Raw genomic sequence first — 13,914 nt, forward strand, 5'->3', positions numbered from 1 at the left:
GAGGGAGTATGAGTAATTTATCTTCACATTTAGCTGGAGCCTTGGTATTGTCAAAGCAGCTGAATCACTGCCTGAATGCTGCCATCTTTGCCATGGTGATAATTTGTCAGAGTGCCAACACTGCTGCCTACTGTCTCTGAAGAGCTGACCTTGTAACAACATCAACACTCTTTCTTTGGCTTTTGCTGACATACTCTAGGCTCTGGAAACTGTTTTCAAAACAAATATATAATCAAGTGTTGTGCTTGTAAAAGCAATTGTGTTTCTGTCCGTCAGATTATTTTAGGGTGTCTCGCCTGCCAAAGGGCAAAGCAAAGGAACAAACAGGGAGGACACAACTCCACATAAAAAGTGAGGGGCTTTCCATATACAGGAATGATGGGAATCAAAATTAACCATCCCAAAATCATAAGTTAATGGTAAAGGGACAGCCTATGACTCCTTGTGCTGTTCCATTGTAAACTTTTGTTTCTTAAAGCAAGGACAAGTGAGCAGAGCTCTGCAGACAACAGGAAGAATACACAAGGACCAAAAGCAAGGAAAGCTCTGGATTTAATGGGTGCTATTCTGGCTTTCTTCACACAGAAAAACATTGCCATCTAAAATACTGATACTTTGCATCTAGACATTTGATGTGGAGACATGAGAGAGGCTTAGCTTAGCAGGTAGGGTAAAAGCATCGTCAGTACCTGAAAATACCAATCTTCTTGGCTCTGGGTTTACACTGCTCTGTACCAGGTAACCTGATAAGACCAGGCATTCCCCAGCTGGGGGACTGTCTGAGCACTTTGTATTCCCATTGTTCATGCAGATGTACCAAAGTCCAGTGCTCTCTGTGTGTCCTGTGTGTTTGGCAGGGCACAGCTGCAAAGGAAGCAGAACAAGGCAGACACGTGACTCAACTCACTCCACACTTGCTATGCTTTTGATTGTGGGGGCCAGTGGTAGTGAAATGCTGTTACTGATCTCTTTTCTTCTTGCTGTCTTTACTAATCTAAATTAATACAGTGCTCACTGCTGTCCTAAATGACATTTCATGGAAAGATTTTTCTGATATTTGAGACCAGGTAATGGATGCATGACAACCTTTCCCTTAAAGCTGCCATGCAAGGTACAAAACCCATGCATATGATTAGGTAACAGCAGTTGTAATTTTAGATATAGGATTGGAAAATGCAGTTAGATTAAACCTGGTACTCTCTAGGTTAAGACCAGAATGAAAGATGTAGCTAGCCAAAGTTTGAGGGCAACATCTTCATGAAACACCTCAGTTTTCACTCCCCCTCAGAGATCTATTTTCAGGTGTTGCCAGAAAGGAAAACACTATAATTTATACCAACATGTTTCCCCTGGAACCTTCTGAAAGTGCGATCCTTTGGATTTATTGAAGTGAGGTGAATATTTTATATAGCCGAAGTTTCACTTCTGCCTGTAGAAGTAAAAGTTACTCTTGATTTTGTGTAACAGAAGATAAAAATTGTGTTGTTTGTCCAGTTTCTGACTTATTTACTTGAAAAACCTCCAATGTAAAGCACTCTGAATTCAGCTTCTGACACTTAGAGGAGCTTTGAGATGTGTGGGATTTGGTTCACATGCATATTGCTCTGTCTTTATGTGTATGTGTGTGTATATATATATATTTATATATATACATATATGGCCAGCAAAACTGCTGAAAATTATATTCGAGAGAAACAGCAAGCAAATTATATTTGATTTTGCATTGTTTTCCAGCTTGCTTATGTTTGCAGTTTAGTGCTGGATTTTAACCTGCACGTTTTCTGTTTGGGCTACATTTCCTTTTCACATTTCTTCCTGTTTAGCACTTGAATCGGTAGGCCAAAGAAACAAACTAGCAATCAGGAAAAGACTGAAAGCAGGATTCTTAATAATGTGGAAATAACTTGCCATGAGAGTTATTTTCAAACCTGTTGGCCTTTTTAGAGGCAGAGGGCTAGGCTATGATCTTGGACATTGGAACGATACAGCACTGGAATGAGACAGCATCTCAGCTTGTAAGGAGTGAGAGCTGTAAGTTGCTGAGCCTGTTGTATGTTGTCCAAACGGAATGTGCAAGTTTAGCTTTGAAAGGATCATTTGTACCTGAAAAAAAAGAGGTTTTGTTGCCTTAACCAAAGGCATAACTAGTAATGGAAATCTGAATGGTCTCCAAGCTATGGTGGACAGGCAGTGACTAAATCTTTTTAAACATGGCCACCCATATGTGTTCAAATTTGGGAAGGCTTAGGAGCTTGTTGGGTGGGCCGTGTCTAAAATGCTTGCTTGAAGCAAGCTTTTAACAAAAATTTGGTGCAAATTAGCCTCCTGAGATACTACTGAAAGCTCAGTTGTCTTTGCAATGGAAACTTGAATTTTTTCTGATAGTGAGAAAGTTTAGTCGTTTAGTGCCTGAAGTCAGCTCACAAGATGCATGGATTACAGTTCATTCAACTTTATATTAAAAGCAGACACTAGGTTTTAGTGAACTATTTTCAAGCTAAATGTCAATCCCCTGTACCACAGAAACCTGCTTCTTACAGGTTTAGCTTCTTCAGGATGGATGGCAAGAAGGACTTTCAGAATGACTTTCCAGGGGACCCTGCGTTCTTACTGGCAGTGCATGATTTTAGCTAATGGAGTTATTATTACCTTATGATGGTTTTTTGCCTTCCTGTGTGAGTGGGATCACACAGCAGAGAGCCTCCCAGCATGCAGCCCTTAATAATAGGTAAGGAAGATTTTTCTATCAAATGAGAAATTGCTCCTTGTGAGAAAGCTAATTTGATGCTATCTGAGGCAGACCTGCTAGGATTTCTACCAAGTAGTGCCTAAAAATGCAAATTGCATTTAAAAAATGAATATTTATTGTTTACTTCTGAAAACAAGGGAGCCATGCATTAGCTGCTCAGTGAGCAGAGTATCAAACTGGACCACAGAAGGAGAAGAGGAGAATACCATGGAAAATAGGCCTGTAGGCTGAGCCAGATTTTTTCCTGATTTTGTGCATAAAAAGGTCTTGTTAGCCATATCCTTTAAGCCCTGTGGAGTCAAGATGCATTGCCAAGAAAGGCTTTTGCATCTCTGATCGCATGCTGCCTCCTCCACCAGCCTGTATTTTTCTAAAAATAATCCTGATTTCATACCTTAGCTGATGGACCTTATAGCAGCCATAATAGATGCAGCCTCCCTGGAAAACAGTCAGTAATATGAAAAAGCATTGGATCCACTCTTTGAGGGAGGTTGTACAGAGCTTTTGAAGAGGCATCCTTTGTATTTTGAGCCCTGCTAAAACATAGTAAGCTTATCCCAAGCCCCTTCTGCTTCCTTGGAACAAGCAAGTCGCTGCTGAATACAAGGTATCTAACTCAGCAGAAGAATAAGAATTCCTTTTTTTCTTTAAAACAAACAAAGTCACTTGGCAGGGGGCAAAGAAAGGATTTGTTTTCCTATCCATTGGGAGATTTGTCAGGCAGCACAGCCTGAAATGTCTGCTGGGGGTGTGTGACAGCCACTAACAGTGGAGGGAGCGTCCCAAGACAGGTGTCATATTCTCCATTTGATAAGCAGGGAGATGAGCTGCCCTGCAAGTGGCAGCACAGCTTTTATGGGCTCTGGGTCTGTGTTGCTGCACTGTCAGTGGCAGATCCCTTCTCCCACACACTCTGCTCTGCCCTGTTCGTGTCACCATCCTCACAGCTGTGTCAGCTCCTTTATCCATTTGGCTCCTGGGATGTTGCTACCCCAGATCTGCTGCAGGAGCAGCAGTAATGCACAGCTGTGCTTACTGTGGATGTAAGAGCTTGCAGGCAGCCCTGAGGTGTCATACATGTATTCATCAGGGTGCCAGAGGTAGTGAAAATATGCTGATGGTCATTCAGAATATTTTGCCAGCATAGAAATGACTCTGACTTGGTAACTCCCTGAACCAGAGGTGAGGTCTTCACATTTAACAGCATTGGAATATGATGGCATGGTGGTGTGAATGTCCCCAGCCTTCATTCTCTGGGCCGGGCTTGTCTCTCTCTTCTAAGTGGTGCTTTTCCTCTCCAATTTTTTCTCCACAGCAAAATACAAAGAAACTGGTGAGGTTTGATATGTACCTTGTAGTCATGCTGCACCCAGGGCTGCCTAGGCCTGACCAAGCAAAGCTGGACCTTAAAATTCATTGTGCATGTATTTGTATCCGTAAGGTTTCCCAGGCTATAGCCAGGTGGCACCAGAAAAGGAGAAACACAACCCATGCAAACATTGATACAGGAGGGAGCCACTTCCATGTGGTGATTGACACTGGATTGACTCCAGGTGCCCATCAAAGCTTCTTTGTCACTTTCCTCCTCAGCTGGGCAGGGAAGAGAAAACACTGGGAAAGGCTCACGGGGCAGAGGGAGATTGGTCAGCAGTTATTGTCATGGAACACTTGGGGAAGTTAGTTACATTCATTATCCAGCCAAAGCAAAGGAGGATAATGAGAAATAAAGCCAAATTTAAAACCACTTTCCCCTTCACTTTTTCCCAGTTTTAACTTCATTTCCAATTTTTCTGTGCTTTGTCCCTCCCCGTAGCACAAGGAGGATAGGGAATGGCAGCTGCAGTCAATTCATTGCACATTGTCTCTGCTGATTCTTCCTCCTCAAGAAGAGTACTTACCATACTCTTCCTCTGCTCCAGTGTGGAGTCCCTCCCATGGGAAACAGTTCTCCATAAACTTCTCCATTTGTCCTTCCCACTGGCTGCAGTTCTTCATGAACTGCTCCAGCATGGGTCTCCCATTGGGGTCACAAGTCCTGCCAGCAATCTGGCTCCTGTGTGGGCTCCTTTTTCCATGGGGCCACAAGTCCTGCTCCAGCATGTGCTTTCCATAGTTCACATCCTCCTTTGAGCATCCCCCTGCCTCTGGTGTGGGGTCCTCCACGGGCTCTGGGTGGATATCTGCACCACCATGGACCTCAATGGGCTTCAGGGGAGTCTCCTCTCATGCTGAAGCACCTCCTCCTGCTCCTTCTTCACTGACCTGGGAGTCTGCAGAGCTGTTTATCTCACATATTCTCATTCCTTTCTCCATCTGCAATCATTTTTTTGTGCTACCACTGTTGCTGGTGCACTCAAACTTGGCCAGCATCTTGGAGCAGGATAGCACAGACTCCATTGAACATGGGGAGAAAGTTATTAGCAGCTTCTCCCAGAAGCTAACCCTGTAGCATACCCTCTACCAAAACCTGTCCACACAAACACAACACACAGTGTCATCCAGAGTTGTCCTCTGCCATTTCAAGAGATCAATAAACTATTAACAGAAAAGCCTCAAATAGTTTCTGTCAGCCAGAAACATGTATGGGATCAAGAGTAAAAATCGAAAAGCTGTAGTGCATCAAAGAAGGCAGGCAGCACTGATGGCACCCTTGTGCAGGTGTTGGCCAGCTCATCCCTGACTGTTGTTTGACACTGCAGCACATCAGGCTTTTGGCTCCTAGAAACAGCTTCAGGGTGTCCAACACCTAGCACTGGGAGAGGAGGTGGCAAAGCACTGATCCCTGGTTTGCAGGCTCAGAGTCACTCCAAAAGCGATCTCCTGTGCGCAGTGTCAAGCCAACAGAAGCTGTGCCTTGCACGCTGAGGCAGGTTTGACACCAGGGTGCTTGTGTGACAGTCCCCGATGCAGATCAGGTTTGTGCTGCTAAAGTGACCTGTCAGTCACAGGCTGCTCCAGTGGTCGTGGCATCCCAGCATCAGCTCGAGTGTGGAGCGAGCAGGTTGAGCCCTTTGTGTAACACAGCAGGAGGATCAAGTGGGCTTTGTGGAAAAAATCCCATACAAAATGAAAGGTTTTCTCTTCATCTTGACCTGGGTCTTATCACCAGCACAGAAATGTGAGATCTTCATTTAAACATTTTTTTTTCTCTGATGTAAGAATCCTATTCTTCAGTGTTATGCCTAATTCAGTGTGTCTCAGTGTCATCCTGATGCTACACAATTTTACAGTGTATCAATAGTACATTTCCCACTCACCATCTCACATTATAAGGGGTTTCCCCTAAAACGTTAATTTCCCAGTCTGATAAGCATAGAAATTTTTACTCTGACTTACTTTACCTTTAGAAAACACTCTGGAAGTTTGCAGCCTTTTGGCTTAGTTGTGCTGGACCAGAAACATCCACAGCAAAATCAGTACCACTACCATGTTTATAGTGCTATGAATAAGGAGCCAGGTCCACTTGCCTTTGGTTGTGCATTGGCACAGCAGGTCCTGCAGCCAGAAACCCTTTGAGATTTGGAGGAGAATCATAGTTTTGCTTTCACTCTGTGGTCAGGGTTCAGTGTAATTTTAAGGCCTTAGTGGAAATAGGAAGAATGTAATAATATGTGTGTGAACAGTATTTGAAACTCAGGGTGTTGGGGCAAGGGGAAACTTGGTCTGTAAAAACACTGGCAAGTACTCTTTTGCCCTACATTTGAAGTACTGATGTGTTCAGTAGTTAGTGAAACATACAGCATTCACAAACAAAGAGAAGTATTGAGAGTAAACAAAGATTTTCCCAAGGGCATTTGTGGCTGCTCAGTTTAGAAATTTAATCTGAAGGTCTCTGCTTGGTGAAATGGGCTTTCGATTTGTGTCTTACCATTCGTTTTTGAGGTGATTGGACTGGAAATTGTGGTAAGATACTGGAAATTACTACAAAATCCTGAACCATTTAGAGATCCTCTACAACAAAAGGTCTGCAAAAGCCTGTACTGTTGAGAAGGGCTATACAACGATGCCAGAGCTGTATTTATTGTTTTAGCAAATAAATTTGTCAAGCCGTCAAAGCAAACAAGAAAGAGATTTCTCAAAGACACACACATTGTATACCTGGGTGAATTCCTTGGGGAATCATTTCCTTCCTCAGAAGATGGTGCCTTTCGTGTCACTTGGGTGAGCATTAAGCACTATTAGGCAGAAGGATGAAAACTGGTGCAGTTGCTTTAGCGAGACAGTGGGATGTTCAGACTTTTGGCTCACTTGATTTATTGCTCAATTATTAGACTGTGCCCTGACACTCATGTGTGAGAGACAGGGAGAGCTATACATTTCTGCCTGATTTCTATTAACAGCCTTCCAAATAATACCCTGTGTTAACAGCTGCTTTATCCTTTTCATGTTGAGGGAAGAAATGTCTGAAAGCTTTTATACTGTCCAGGTGAGTAAGGGAGAGAAAGAAGGAGCCCTCATCTCCAGCTCAACCTTTATATGCAGTCTCCTTATTTTTTCACAAAGAGCAGTGAAATCCAAGGCATGTTGTAATGCTCTTTGCTATTTTCTTATCTCCTTATTGATGAAACAGTTTAGAGAGAGGCTAACAGGTATGGAACTGATGAACTGTTAAGGGCTGAGTGTTCAGGACATATGGTTATCACATGAGTGATGAGTGAAAATCAGCTGATCCATCAGTTTCCCTCATGCTCTTCACAGCTAAGCTTTATGTTGATCCTGGTGGAGGAAGTGATGTCTTTGGTTAAGAAGGAATGGTATTTTACTCTGTGCAGCTACACTGCAAGAACACTGTGTGTGTTATGTGAGATAATTTAACTGCACTTCTGTGTGTTTGCGTGGAGTGAGAAATGTGAAGTATTCAGGCTGCTCGGAGGTGATACTGCCAGTGGTGTTACAAGACACAAGAAATATAGGAACTGAAAATTCTGAGAAAATTTCCATTAAGACCTGAACTGACTCCAGGCTGGGATTACTGAACGGCTCCAGAAACTACTGATAGGTTCATTTGAGCATGAATAAATGATCATTAATAACAGTTATGATTCATAGGCAAGGGATGTGTGCCTTGCAAGAAAGTTTTCTTAATAGCTGCTACACCTTCCCCCCTCTATTTTCACCATCATTTGCCTCTGCTGTGTCCCTTCTCTCCTGCTTTGATCCTATCTTTCATCATGTCTCTACTGTTACTCAGCCCACTTCTTCCCTTCTCCTCCCCAATGTCTTCTGGTATCCCAGGCCATTCTCCTGCCCAGGAGCTCCCCTTTCTCCTGACCTTCTCTGACCAGTGTGGCTTGCTTGCACTCCTCTCTGCTGTAACAAACACTGCTCCAGGGCTCAAAGGAACAAGGTAGTCCTTGTATTCATGTCCAGCTGGTGCTGAGCCTCTTGGGTTATTGTCCACACAGTTCTACCAGGAATGGTCTGTCTTGGATATTTCTAAGCTTCTTGTCGATGGGATCTTATTATCACACCAGGCTCATGAATGTCTGTGTCCCCAGAAAAATGCTGTGAGATAAGATGTGCTATTAAATCCTGTTTTATAGACAGGAGACTGGAATCAGAACAAACAGGAATTCAGCCAGAACCCTCCTGAATGACAAATTAGGAACATAATGCAATCTTTATGAATATGTCCTTTGTTTCAATTTGCCTGGATAGTTTTTTAAGGATGATTGCAAAAGAATGTGGTTATGTGGGACCTGGAGAAGGCTGAGGTACTCAGCTACTTTATTGGTTAAATTTTTACCAGCAAGTGCTCCCACCACACCACCCAAGTCACAAAAGGTAAAGGCAGGGACTAGGAGAATGAACCACCCAATGTAGGAGAAAATCAGGTTTTAGACTATCAGAGAAACCTGAAGGTGGAGAAGTCCATGTGACCTGATGAGGTGCATCTGTGAGTCCTGAGGAAACTGGCAAATGATGTGGCTAAGACAGTATCCATCACTGTCCATGAGAGGCTGGGACAGTCTGATGAAATTCCCACTGACTGGAAGGGGAACCATAGGGGAAGCATAACCCCCATTTTTAAACAGGGAAAACAGAATGGATTTTATGGATGGACCACTCAGTGGACAAAGAATTGGCTGGATGGTCACACTTGTGGTCAGTGGCTCAATGTCCAGGTGGAGAGCAGTGACTTGTGGCATTCAGGGGTTGGTGGTGGGACTGGCACTGCTGAATGTCTTTGATGGAGAGTGGGATTGAGTGCACCCTCACCAAGTTTGCAGATGACAGACTTGTGTGGTATGGTCAATACACTGGAGGGACATGGACGGGCTTGAGGGTTGGGCCTGTCCAAACTTTATGAAGCTCAACACGACCAAATGCAAAATGCCACACCTGGGTCAGGGCAATCCCAGGTACAAATATGAGCTGGGTGGAGAATGGACTGAGAGCAGCCCAGAGGAGAAGGACTTGGGGGTGCTGGTGCATGAGAGGCTGGACATGACCCAGCACTGTGTTCTTGCAGCCCAGAAAGCCAGTTGTGTCCTGCCCAGCATCCAAAGCTGCATGACCAGCGGGGTGAGAGAGGGAATTCTGCCCCTGTGTCCAGCTCAGGCGTTCCCAACACAGGAGCAGCACAGACCTGCTGGAGCGAGTTCAGAGGAGGCCATGAAGATTATTGAAGAGCTGAAGCACCTCTCCAAGAGAGCTGAGCTGTGAGAGTTGAGACTGTTGAGCTTTGAGAAAGGAAGGCTCCAGGGAGTCCTTACTGCAGCCTGTCCATACCTGAAGGCAGTCTCCAAGGAAGCTGGAGAGAGACTTTTTAGAAGGGCTGATGGTGAAAGGACAAGGGACAATGGCTGTAAACTGACATTAGGTTGGATGTAAGGAAGAAATGTTTTATTATAAGGATGGTGAGGCACTGGAACAGATTGCCCAGAGATGTGGATGTTCCATCCCTGAAGTGTTCAGTGCCAGGTTGTATGATGTTTTAAGCATCATATGCAAAAGGTGTCTCTGCCCATGGCAGTGGTTGAAACTACATGATCTTTAAAGTTCCTTCCAACCCATGAATCTGTTTTGGGAAAAGTCCCAGCCATCTTGGCTTTCCACAGTGCACTGTAAGTGTACTTACACAGTACACATTTCTTACAGTGCGCTGTTAGAAAAGGGCTCGTATTTCAGGTGCAGGTTTTGAGCTCTCTGAGCAATGCTTGCTGCAGTCTCTAAGCAGATAAGCTGATTTCAATTATCTTTCATTTGATTGCTTTCTATTTGTTTTCAGCACTGTTGTTAAAAAAAATAAAAGAAAAAAAGACCCCAACATTTATTTAAAGGTACCAGTACTGGATTTAGCTGTAGCAAAAGTTAAGTGAAGTTAATCTCTGCTGGGGAGAATGGAGGTTTAAACTGACCTCACAGGAGGATAATCAGGAACTGAACAAAGATTTTGAGTTGCCCTCAAGGAAAGCAGAGGTTGCAGCACTGAGCTGCAAATAGTGCCAGGTGTGGGCTGACTGCACACAGGAAAGAGTCCTGATTGCCCTTCTCTCAGCTGGTCCATTCTCCTTCCTGCCAACTGTACTAAGCAAGAAAAATGGACCAAACAGAAGAACTGCTAGGCAAGCTTCCCATTTGGAAAATCAGAGCTACCTGGGCTTTCTCATGCGCTGTTTGTGAGCCATTTGCTTTCTGCAGACGTAGATGAGGTACCCAGGTGCCTGGCATATTCTCAAAAACTGGTCCTTTGCATCTGTGTGGTGAGGAACATCCTGGAAACAAGTCCTAGGTACATCTCCCCACTCATTCCTCCAGGCTCAAGAGCATCTGAGCCCAGGATCCCCTGTTAGGCCAGCTCAAATAAAGAATAGCTGTAGAACTGGAAAGTTCCCTCCACAATCAGCTACTAGTTTTAAGTATTTATTGCAAATACTTGAGTACAAGTGATTTCTAATGTGTCCTTTTGTATTTTTTTTCTAAAACAAATTTCCTGCTGTAAACCAAAAATAATACACCCAGTTAAGAATGATGTTGCTTTTACTGTATTCCTTAAGACTTTACAACTTGCCTCTCATCCCTTGATGGAACAATTCTTAAAATACAATGTTCTCAGTGATCCCAAGATATAAATTATAATTTGCTATAATTTCAAAGATACATTTCATTTTGAAGTATTTTTGCAAAGTGTTTGGTATGTTTTACTATTAAAAAAATTTCCATATGGAAAGCAACCTTGTTGCTACTGAACTGTAGAGAAACAAAAGTTTTGGTGTCACGTGGGGCAAGTTCAGGAGCAGAATTTCAAAGGAAAAAGTAAAAACAGACATCCACAGTTTTCTCTGAACATCGGTAGCTTTGAGTTTTAAGTAACTGATTAAATATGGTATTTTCAAGGTAAATGTATACAAATCCTTTAAAAAACAATTTTTAATTACAGTTTCTCTGAAAAGTTTGTCATAGTTAGTCATAATAGGACCCCATTGAAGGCAAAGCAAACAGGTCTGATGGACTAATGCTACCAGAGGACAGTCAGAACGGATGTAGAGTCATTGCTTAAGCTGTGGGGTATATTTGTCCCTTCTCCTACAGTATAAAGAGACAAAAATATTGCTCTGTGTGGTTTGCATTTTGGGCCTTGCTTTCCCTACCCCAGAAAGCTTTCATTTTCCAGTGCAGGAATCCACATCCATTTCGTTGTGCATTTTTTACCACGGTTGAGTGACCTGTCATGCACATGTTGGCTGTGGCTGCTCTGTGATCTGCAGACATTTCAGCAGTTTCTGTAGTGGCTGCTGCCCTGGCTGCCCAGGCCAGATGCCCAGGACATGCAAACACTTTATTTGCATTCTTGCTCCCAAGTGCTGACTGGCTGGGTGCTAATTAATTAAAACTGGTTTAATCATCTGCAGCTGTATTCAACTTGATTTCTTCACGTACAAATTCCTAGCTGTCTTCCCCCAGCATTTATCTGGAGATATGTTAATAACATCTATAAAGATAGATAAGGATAATATCAAGATTATCTATATTTATGAAAGTGCTTCGTTTGGAGGTCCACAGTGTAATGCACCAGTTATTCCCAAGGGTTTGAATTCCAGGAAAGCTGTCACCTCTGTTTCCTGGACCAGACTGCACTTAACTCTTCAGGTCATAAAGGGTTTTAACTCTTCAGGTCATAGAGGGTGTTCTCCTGAAGTGCTTGGTGTGGAGAATCATCCCTGAGAAGGGACAGCTGTTAGTCACCTGACAGGCTCTGCTCTTTCTGCTTGCAGGTGAAAATATAACAGGATTCTTGTGTATCATGAACATCCTCTCCCCCTTAAACAAACATGCGGTGACTCAGGTTTCCTTTTGTCCAAAATTGCTGAAGAGGTGCTTTAGAAAGAAGAACAAGGTGCATTGGGATGCAAACAGAAGTTGTTTTTAATATGTTCAAAGCTGGCTAAAGAGAAATGGATCCCACAAAACTCAGGATAAGTACAGGATTTAGAGTGTCTTTTTGAGGTACTTTACAGCTTCCATCACAGGTGAATAGTAGCTTAGAGAAATCCTTCCTGTCATATTAAATGTGTTTCATTGATTTACATCTGGAATAAAGTCAAGATCAGTGGGTCTTGCATGAGCCTGGGAAGAAATGTCACTATACCTTGTACATCCATGTGTCAGGAAAACAAGAGTAAAGTTGCAAGAATGGCACTAGCTTGGAGACTAGAAGCTTCTGTCTTCAGAAGGGGCTGGATCTGGAAGGGAATAGGTCTGTGTGTCCTCCAGCTCCCCTACACAGTCAGGGACTTCCAGTGTCTCTGAGGTGTGAGGAAGTGAGTACTGGAGTCCTGGGCTCTCTTCCCACCTGCCAGGTACATGTGAAATAAAAGAGGATTTTGCAGAGCAGTGGCAGAAGGGGAGAAGAGTAGTCAAGTTTGGTGGTGCATTCACACTGGCATGCATCTTTTTAGTAGAACTGGAGTGGGAAATTTGAGGCTGCAGGCGAAGTGAGACGTGATTAGATAGAGCTCATTGATCAGGGAACTGACAGTCAGTGAAAGAGGATAGTAGCACACATTGCTAGGTTTTAGGACAGCTATAGGTGAAATGTGTCATGGTACTGGGAGATCTGGCTTCCCAAATGTCTCTGCTGATCTTTCATATGCAATCAAATCAAAACTCTCTGTATTTTATAATTTTTGTCCTGTTTCATCTTTTGTGCTATGGATGGCAGTCCTATTGATTCTTCTGAGTGAAAAATTCAGAGACTTAGGGATCATGCTTCCATTTAAATGCTGAAGTTTAGTGTGGTCAGAGGACCAGACGAAAAGGCAAGGGGGATTCGTCATTTATATTTTAACTTTAGCAAGGAATTAATTTTAATTTTAATATATTTTGTTTTCAGGGAGAAGTATGGGCCAAAGTATTGCCATAATATGTGGCATTTTCTAAATTGTCAAATATTGTTTCTAAAACTGTTTTGATAATGTTGGGTTTACAGTTACAGATACCTTCTTGCTATGGTGATTGTCTGATACAAATACCAAATGTTGCTATTGGAAGAAAAACAATTGTAGTTAAACTTAGATAAAAATGAAGGAAATAAAGTGTTGTCAAAACAAAGATGATAAACTGAGAATACTTTTCAATTGATACTAAAACTAGAGCTTAAAATAACAACGGTGAAATGGCTAAAATATATTTGACCACATTCTTCAAAATAAAATTAAGACATTTTCTTGTTCAGTGGAAATTAATTAAAACTACTGTTTTACTTAATATGAATGCACTTTGGATTTGTGCTCTATTTTTAAATGATCGGGAACTCAATCCTGAGAGTAATTTTTTCAATATGAGCCTCCAGGCTGTTTTAGTGTGGTGTTTTAAGAATTGTGTAGGTCTCCTCAGAAAGGCAGGTACTGCTTTGCCTCTCTTTTAATCAACATCATTCATTTGCTTTCCTTCATTGGCCTCTCTAGAGCAAAAGGCTGCTTATCTACTCACATGGAATGGGAAGTTCTTTTGGAAAAGCACAGGGAGAAGATTTGAGTGTTAAGTAGGAAATGAATCAAGCCTGTCAGAGCTGGAAACCAAACACATTAACTCTTTACAGACTTTTCTGCCAGAATGCCTTATGCCAAAACTCTGTATGGAATGTTTTCAAGGGAAATCAGTTGGAAAAATGTCAGGAGAAGGCAAACCAGACAGCTGGCTTCAGCAGTACTTGTGCTACC

The 13,914-nt window shown here is 42.7% G+C and overlaps 1 protein-coding gene across 18 annotated transcripts in view; it reads left to right on the forward strand.

Moving 5' to 3' along the window:
* DTNA (dystrobrevin alpha) overlaps positions 1–13,914 on the forward strand; it is a 224,053-nt gene that overhangs the window by 76,083 nt on the left and 134,056 nt on the right. The gene's annotated exons all lie outside the window — the stretch shown is intronic.

Source organism: Melospiza melodia, chromosome 1, assembly GCF_035770615.1.
Source record: "Melospiza melodia melodia isolate bMelMel2 chromosome 1, bMelMel2.pri, whole genome shotgun sequence".
Classification (NCBI taxonomy): Eukaryota; Metazoa; Chordata; class Aves; order Passeriformes; family Passerellidae; genus Melospiza; species Melospiza melodia.